Here is an 8,824-nt window from a genome sequence, read left to right as displayed (position 1 = left end):
AGCACTGGCGCGAGTATGTGGTAGATAGAGCAAGGGTGAAAAAAACTTTTACTGGAAGAAGGATGAACGATCGTCCTTAGCTCAGGGACACCGGACTGCCCCGCCTATGACCGATTCCGACTCGGAACCGCCATTTTTATTATACATATCTATTGCAGGTTGTCTCTCACAACCCTTACAAAAATTGAATTAGACAGTCTGTAGAGTGTTTGTAGACATCTTGTAGACGAGTTGGCCTTTATGTGGGTTTTGTATTTTTTAAATGCGAAGCATTTCTTAGCGAACTTCTTCGACTTTGAGCGTATCTATCTATCTATCTATCTATCTATCTATCTATCTATCTATCTATCTATCTATCTATCTATCTATCTATCTATCTATCTATCTATCTATCTATCTATCTATCTATCTATCTATCTATCTATCTAGCCGACTAGGACTTTGTGCTCTCCTACTCGTTTCGTTAATCGAATCTACACCAAAATTGGTATGGCATACCATGACTGTATGACGAATATGAATGACGAGTCATAACATCAAAATCATGACATGCATGTCATGGATGACAGGAGATACATGCCACAGTCTTGGTGTTCTTACGGCCGTTTCGTTAACTTGATATATACCAAAATTAATACGGCGTGACAACAGTGTATGACGAACATAACTGACAGGTCCTAACGTGCAAATCATGACACGCATGTCATGTAGAGCTTGATATACATGCCACGCTCATGATGCGCTCGCGGCCGTTTCGCTAGCTTGATATATACCAACATTGGTACTGCCCGACGTTACTGTGTAACGAACATAAATAACATGAGTTAACATGAAAATCATGACACGCATGTCATGTACAGCATGAATTACGTGCCACGCTCATGGTGCGCTGGCGGACGTTTCGCTAGCTTGATCTACCCCGAAATTGGTATGGCGTCACGTGACTGTCTGACGAGCATAACAACAGGATTTAAATGACAACCATGACGCGCATGTTATGTAGGGCATGCTTTAGACGCCACGCTCATGGTGCGCTCGCGGCCGTTTTTTTAGCTGAATATATACCAAAATCAGTATGGCATGACCTGAGTGCGCGTCGAATATAAACAGCAGACCATATATATATATATATATATATATATATATATATATATAGAATCATCGCAAACTCGCGATATATATAGTGACCTAGATGTCACGACATGAATGTCAGTGACAGACAATGACCTCGATGACACACAAGTCGATATATGCAGCTCATTGCTAGCTGCTTCGCATTACATCGATTCCCACATTGCGTGGGATCTGTCGGCTTTTTGTGTAAACAAGATCTATTCATAATGTATAGATAAAAGTTGACAAATTGCTGATCTTTTGTCTATTTGTATTATATATATTGTCTATAAATGACGTTGAAACCGCAAACGAGACTTTCTAAACCTGTTAACGCGGCCAAGCTAGGTGTGTTGTCTATTTTTTTCAGTGTAAAGACACATAAGCCTGAGAAGCCTTTCCGGTGTATTGTAAACGAAAGAGATTCGTGGCAGAATCTAGTGAGCAGATATCTGTTAAAGCACTTAATATGCTCCCTGTGGAAGATCCCTTTGTTATAAGAAACTCTGTTGATGTTACCCAATTCTTGCATGATGTTCAAGGGGGCGGGTATGCGTTCTCGGTAGATGTGGATCTATCTTATTCTGTGCGGCATGTTGAATTGTTCAAAGTAGTGAAAGCTAGCATTGAAGATAATGGTGTTTTGACATTTGAGAGGAGCGCGGGTATCTCTGTTTATAATTTCATAACACTTTTAGAATTTTATTGACAATGCAAATGTGCGCAGGGTGCACATGTATGTGGACGACTTCGTAGTTTTGAATGCTAAACCAGGTTTAACACCCACCAACTTGGTGGACGAAATTTTAAAGAAATTTCGATAACATGCGAAGGGGCTGTCCTTCACGCATTAGCCACCTACGAACGAGAAAATTCAGTTTTTAAATTCGAGCCTCACTCTGACGGAAGAGCCCATCTGCTGGGCCTATTGGCCTCGTTCGTGCAAAGAGGTGATGCCCAATGATGTTGCCCAATCCAAAGCAGTGAAGAGAGGTGCTGCTTTTATGCGCTTGGAAGGTGCGTTGGCTAAGTCTTGCCCTCACAGAATGCGTGAGAGCTTTGACAACCAGGTCACCTGGCTATATTCAGCTCGGTATCCTCGCTCGGTCGTTGCAGCAGCGGCTGAATTCCTGCTTCAAAAGATGAAAGGGAAAAAGAAGGAATGTCAGCTGTTCGAGAAAACACCAGTAATTGTCCCGTACGACCATAAGGTTGCACACAACACCTTAAAAAGTGGCCAATAGGTACAAAGTACCTGTGGTCTTTTCTGCGCCAAGGAAGCTGTCGGGCCTGTGCCCACAGATTTCAAGAGGACCCGTGCCTTCCCCCTGTGGTAAGAGGCATGCGAGGCCCTACGTCACCTGTGCGACGGGAGTGGTCTACGAAACTCCGCTCTCCTGTGGAAAGGTTTACATCGGCCAGACCGGCGGATGCGTAAACGATCGAGCGAGGGAGCATGCTATTTCGATAAAGAATAATCTTTTGGCACATTTGCCTATGCACTGCAGCGCGTGTGGTTGTGAGGCAAGATTTGCCAATATCACTATTCTGGGTAGAAGCAAGGAGGTGATTGAGCGAGAGATGCTAGAAGCATACCTCATACGAAAGAAAAGGGATATCTGTATTCGCGATACGTCGCTGGTACTGTGTTCAGCTGAATTTAATTTTTTGACAGGTTTCTGAACTAGCACGTGCATTGAGAGTGGCCGATTGTTGGATGTGACGCATGGTGTCATTGCGCATGTGTGGCATGGTGTATATATTGCGGTGGATCTAAAGAACACAGTTAGTTGGGAGTTGACGCTCTTTCCTTTTGCCTTTTTTTCTCGGTGGCTTGCGTCGTCGAATTTTTTTGTAACATGCACCAACTAGCCGAACAACAAGTTTTCCTAAAATTTGAGAAGCTCCGTGCCACCGAATGCTCAACGAATTCTGGCCACGGGCCTTAAGGCGAGGGTTCCGAAAAAGACGACGGGCACGAAGACGGCAGACGCAAGTGCAGCGAGCTGCAGTTACTTCAAGCCGACTTTAAAACGTGTCAGTCATTGCGCAACAATGCTAACTACGAAGGCTGCACAGTTCATGGCCGCTGGCTTGCATTCGTATTCTATCGCTGAGGTACCTGGCTTTTTCCCCTTGATGGACGCTGCAGTGCCAGAGAAAAAGTCCCAGTGATGACTACGTTTCCCAGGAGCGTCATGCCAGAACTTTGCGGCAAGTAAAAAGAGCGAATTAAAGGTGAGCTTCGTCATCACTTCAACCATGGTACCCCATGCTACGCGGTCACAACCGACTGGTGGTTGTCTAGGCCTGGGGATACTTATGTCTCGTTTGCATGCCACCGGCTCGATGAACAGTTCCATCTTCCCAGCTACCATCTTGCATGCGGGCACATGCCCGAGGGCCATACATCTGAAAACTTTACGAACGTTCTCCTTGATTTAGCCGAGGAATGGGGACTGCCTCAAGTCACACCAGCCTTCATTGTAACTGACAATGCGAGAAACTTCCTGGGTGCCTCATTGCGAACAGGATGCTTAAGCATTCAATGCTTTTCGCACACCTTGCAACTCTGCATTATGCGAAGAGAGACACCCCAAACATTGAGCAGGTGTGCATCAAGGCACGAGGAATTGTAGGATACTACAAGAGGAGCTCCCAGGCCAGGAATCGCCTCAAGAAACTTCAAACAAGTACGGGCTTAGAGCCCCTTGAAGTAATCCACGACGTGGTAACACGTTGGAACAGTGAGTACGAAATGATGCCTCGCCTTTAAAACTTCGTCGTCGGATTTCTTTGGACCTGTCCGAATAGGTCCCATTGGACGTTTTGACCTCAAGAGAATGGCGCCTCATGACCTCTCAGACGTTAGTGCTTAAATCCATTGATGATGCAACGAGAGAGAGTTGCTCCTAAAACACTCTCGCAAGTAGTCTCGCTAGTGCATTGCATGAAGCTCCTCCTGACCCAGCAAGTCGTGGGGAGGAGTCTCTATTTGCAGGAAACCTCCTTCGGGCCATCAAGTGTAGGTTTGGGGACATTAAATTGCAGGTGCCATATGCCCTGAGCACTGGAACTATACCCCCTTTTCAAGGCAGTGTGCTATGATGCCACTTGCGAGAAAGGAGTGAGCTCTGCTCAGCTTTGGAAAAGAGCCTGCCTCAACAGAACGATGAAGAGGAGCCTAGTGCGAGTAGTGCGTCTGCAGAAATTGCGTCACGGAGCAGGGATGTGTGGAGTGTTTTTAACTTTGGCTAGTTCCACTATCGCACCAACTGGGTCTCACAGATTGAAGAAGAAGGTGGAGGAGTACATCCATGCACCTCTTCAGCCTCGTTTGGACAATCCTTTCCTGTGATGGAAAAATATTGGCAAGGCTAAGTACACATCCCTCTCCAAGGTAGCTCGGCTCTACCTCTCAGTGCCAGCTGTTCAAATGTCCAGTGAGAGGCTATTTTCCACCAGAGCGAATGTTGTCACTGCACAAAGAGAGCACCTTCTCCCCGAGCATGTAGAACAGTTGGTGTTCGTGCGCAGCAACATGCGCTAGGATGTCAGGCCGGACATTTATTTATTTTTAGGCGCGAAGCATCTTATGGCGGAGTTCAAACCGGTGGGGATGGTGGTGTGCGGCGTGACCACCCTTACTGCGCATGCGCGAGCACTCACTACACACCTCCCCTCCTACTCCCCCCTCTCATCCTCCCCTCTTCCCTCTCTCACTTTCCCCTCTGCCCTCCCCTCTCCGACAATTCCACTTCCCCTCCCCTTCTCCTCTCCCACTATCTCTCTCTCCACTTCTCCTCCCCCTCTCCACTCTGAAACTCGGGCTCGACATGCCGAAACGCTGCTTCGCATCGCCTCATGTTCCCTTTTAACGGAGCTGGTGTGATTTTATTTATTCACAATACCCCTAAGGGTCATCTTACGAGGATATTACAAGATGGGGTGGGTGCTAATAAATTTGAAAATGAAAAGTCTGATGTCTGTCTATTTCTCATCCCCTACTTTTTTGAAGGGTAAAGAGATCTATTGGATGAAACAGTTAGCAAAGGTTGTTGTAACAAGGTAATGCAGTTCATTCCATCAATTTTTCTCTCGTGAACACGATAAGAGGTTACACTTTGTAGGCCGTGTCAAAGTTGGGCCCCTTTCTGCTGGGATGAAACTCGTTGTCTGCAAAATGTAGAGCACTTGGAAGCTGTCCAAAGCGATCAAGAGGGATCGCACTGATAATAAAAGGCAGAGAAGGTTAGCCAGTGTTGACCAATACTTTCTGAGCGCTGGCAAGACAAGGTGACTCATAGCTAAGTTTACTCCCAGAAACACCTTTATTTCTTTGTTGCTGTAAAAACAAGTCCATCTTGTTGGGTGTAACGGGTACTTTCTTACACGAGCACGTCGGAGACTACTAAATTCAAGTTCATGACTGCCGACAAAATCTCAAGTGGCGTGAACACTCCCTTTTGGACTTGTAATTAGGTTCCCATGTCAATTCATTTTAGGTTTTGTGGTGGGTTAGTCAGAAGAGCTGGGTGCAGTAGTTGACGGAAGAGAGCCAGTCGCCTTATGCGTTTTTTTTGCGAGAGTTGTAGTTCCCAGTTTGTTCGAATGCTTAGTGTAAATCTCTGCCTCAAAGTTAGGCATGTGATCGCCCGTAAATTCCAAATCGTCAACGTTTTAGGCTGAGGTCCACCACCAGTCAGCCGGAGCTCTCACAAAGAACATGGAGACCAACCAGAACAGACGACTATAGGTGGAAGCCACGTCCACACTGCCAGCTGTCCTGGCGAGCGCGATCACGGCGAGCGAGCGTCTCAGCGTCTCGGAACCCCGGCCAGATGTCTTCATATACCGACCACCATCCTCCTGCCAACCGCCGCTCGCCATCGCCTCGACGCCGCTCGCTATCGCCGATGCGCCGTCGTCCCTCTACGCCGGAGCGGGAAAACTAATTGCCGCAGTTCCAGAGGCAGGAACTGCGTCACCCGCGAAACGATCAAGGCCTCTCCCTTCACCGACGAACGTGATTGACGTGTATGTGGATGGCGTCGCTGCACTCGCCCTTGTCGATACAGGTGCAGCAGTTTCAGTTATCAGTGCCAAACTCTGCCGCTTGCTTAAAAAAGTTACGACGCCGCTGTCCAACATAGCGCTTCGCACCGCCAGCGCAGACCGCGTCACGCCGGCTGCTGCATGTTCTGCTCGCGTCGTAATTAACGATCTCCTCTACGTCGCCGAATTTTTAGTCCTGCATTCTTGTTCCCATGACGTCATTTTGGGCTGGGACTTTCTCTCCGCTAATAAAGCCGTTATCGACTGTTCTCGCGCTGAAGTGGCATTTGAAGCGCTTTGCGATGCTCCGTTATTTGACGCTCGTGAAGCCGAGGACAAGCTATTTGTTGCGGAAGACGTTACAATACCGCCGCACTCCTTTGCCCTTGCCACGGTGTCCTGCAAGAGTATCGCCAAGTCAAGCGCACTTTTTACGCTATCTCCTATCTTCGTCCGCCGCAAATGTTCACCGCTGCCTTTTGCCCTTCTGGACATTCGTTTCCCTCTGATCTTGCTGGCAGCCGCCAGCGCCCCAACAACGTCAAAGTGAAACGCAGTTTCTTCTTCACTGTCATCGGCAGAGCAGATTTGATAGATTTCTTATTCTGACACAGGACATTTACGTCGCTTTCCAGCCATCCTCCTACTAGGCAAGAAGCTGAGGTCAGGCAAATTACGAAGGCTAGCTCACGGACGCGCAAATAAACATACAAGAACATCATGCAATTTTTTTCGGGACATTTGCCAAGGCAGGATGACACCACCTGCGTTCACGTCCGCTCATTCAAATAAGAACCGAAGTTCCGTCACGGTAAATGTACACATGTATGTACAAATGTGGCTCGGTACGCATGTGTCCCGAGCCAGATTTTCGCCAAATAAAGTACGATACGTGTTGATTTAACCACTGCTACTGCTGTCGTGGTTATCATGAAGCCAATAAAAACTACTGCTGTGAGTGTCTCACTGATAACACGCCGCAAGCTAAAAAAATTGCGTTTGCTTTGTTGGGTGAAAAACGCTCCCCTCCAGAGTCACAAACGCCGCTCGTGCTGGGATTTTGTAGGGCAGTGATGCCGACCTAAATGTAATGTTCTGCTAAAGCCAGCTTAAACTAGGCAAATGTGGAGGTTATACGCTCATCGACGAGGTTGTTCATTAGATACGACAGATTTAGTTTTGGGGACATATGTGTCCCGTGTACCTCAAAGGGTTAATTTTTACTAAGCCCCGCCTACTCAATCGCCCATCGGGCTCTGTACGCTATATAATAAACAAACTAAAGTTGCTAGTTTAATTGACTGAACCACCATAAGACAGGTTGCATGGGCGGGAAGGTGCGGTTTGAAACTTCGCGAGTATTTTGTATGGTGTGCGCATCGTTCTGTCTCATCCTTATGTACCACTGAACTCTTATTTAAGCTTTCGAGAGCATAATCTTAAGGTATATATAATATTGATACAGAAGAGCCGCCGCACGTTGCTGCATGAAAGAGAAGGAAGACGACGTCGCTTTTGGTTGTTGCTGGACTGTTTCCATCGACCTACTAAGATGTCGCCGTTTGAAACATGAAACGTAAATGTGTTTTGAAATTTTATTCAAAAAAGTAAGTACTCCGAATATTCTGCCCTTTGGGGCTGCGTCATTGGAATTTAGCGAGAGGAACGTCTGCGGGGCCCTCTGCGAATTCTTGGGTGATACAAGGAGATTACCTTACTAAGTCATTGATCAGCTCTCTTGCCAAACTAAGCCTAAATTCAGCATTTCATTATTAAACAACATTAATTTAAACTAGTTATGAATCATGTATTATGATTAATTTTAAATAATTCGAAAAATCCTATCATATTTTTTTTTATTTTTTTCTTCTTAAATTTTACTGTGTCAAAAATTTTTATATTTTATTCCCTTTTTTTTAATCACGTCTCCTTTTACCCTGTATAGGCCTTAATTTTTCATTTACAATAACCGCCGGCTTCTTGGTCAATCTCCCGTAGTGGGTAAGAGCCAGTATAGAGGTACAAGCAAGCAAGCAAGAAATCTTGTTCACCCAGCGCTTTGTATTGTGAATAGTTGAGTGAATAAGCTACATAACCTACTCGTAAGATTATTGGTGGAGGTGAACGATTCGCCTGCCTTTATGGCGACGCGAAGCGGTTGCGCAACAACAGCGACCCCTCGCCAACTTCGCCTGCCGGTACTTTATCACCGCCAACCTCTTCAGCTCAAGCCACAACGTACGCGACACTCTCCCCCCCCCCCCCTCCCCTCCTGGGATCCAAGAACTTCCTCCGGCATCGGTGCTACCGACGTTGAACTGGTACGAGCGCATCGGTGCTGCTCACCAGTGGCATCGGTCGCACATCCTCGCTAACGTTATTTCACAGCAAAAGCTCTTATGACATAACAACAACGGCCGTTTTCGGCGCCGTAGTTGTGTGCCGCCGCCGGTGTCCGTAACCGCTATCGCGTGAAATAAAAAAAAACGAAATGAGAAAAATATCCAGGATGGAACAGGGTTTGAACCAGGTTCCTCTGCGTGGGAGCCCAGTATTCTACCTCAGAGCCATGCCGGTGCTTCTTCTTTCTTTATTACATGGAAGGAAACCGTTGCACTGAGAGCGATATCATAAAAATTAATAATCAGGCATATTT

Source organism: Rhipicephalus sanguineus, chromosome 7, assembly GCF_013339695.2.
Source record: "Rhipicephalus sanguineus isolate Rsan-2018 chromosome 7, BIME_Rsan_1.4, whole genome shotgun sequence".
In the NCBI taxonomy this organism is placed as follows: Eukaryota; Metazoa; Arthropoda; class Arachnida; order Ixodida; family Ixodidae; genus Rhipicephalus; species Rhipicephalus sanguineus.
The sequence above is the reverse complement of the archived record's forward strand: the minus strand, read 5'-3'. Positions refer to the sequence as shown.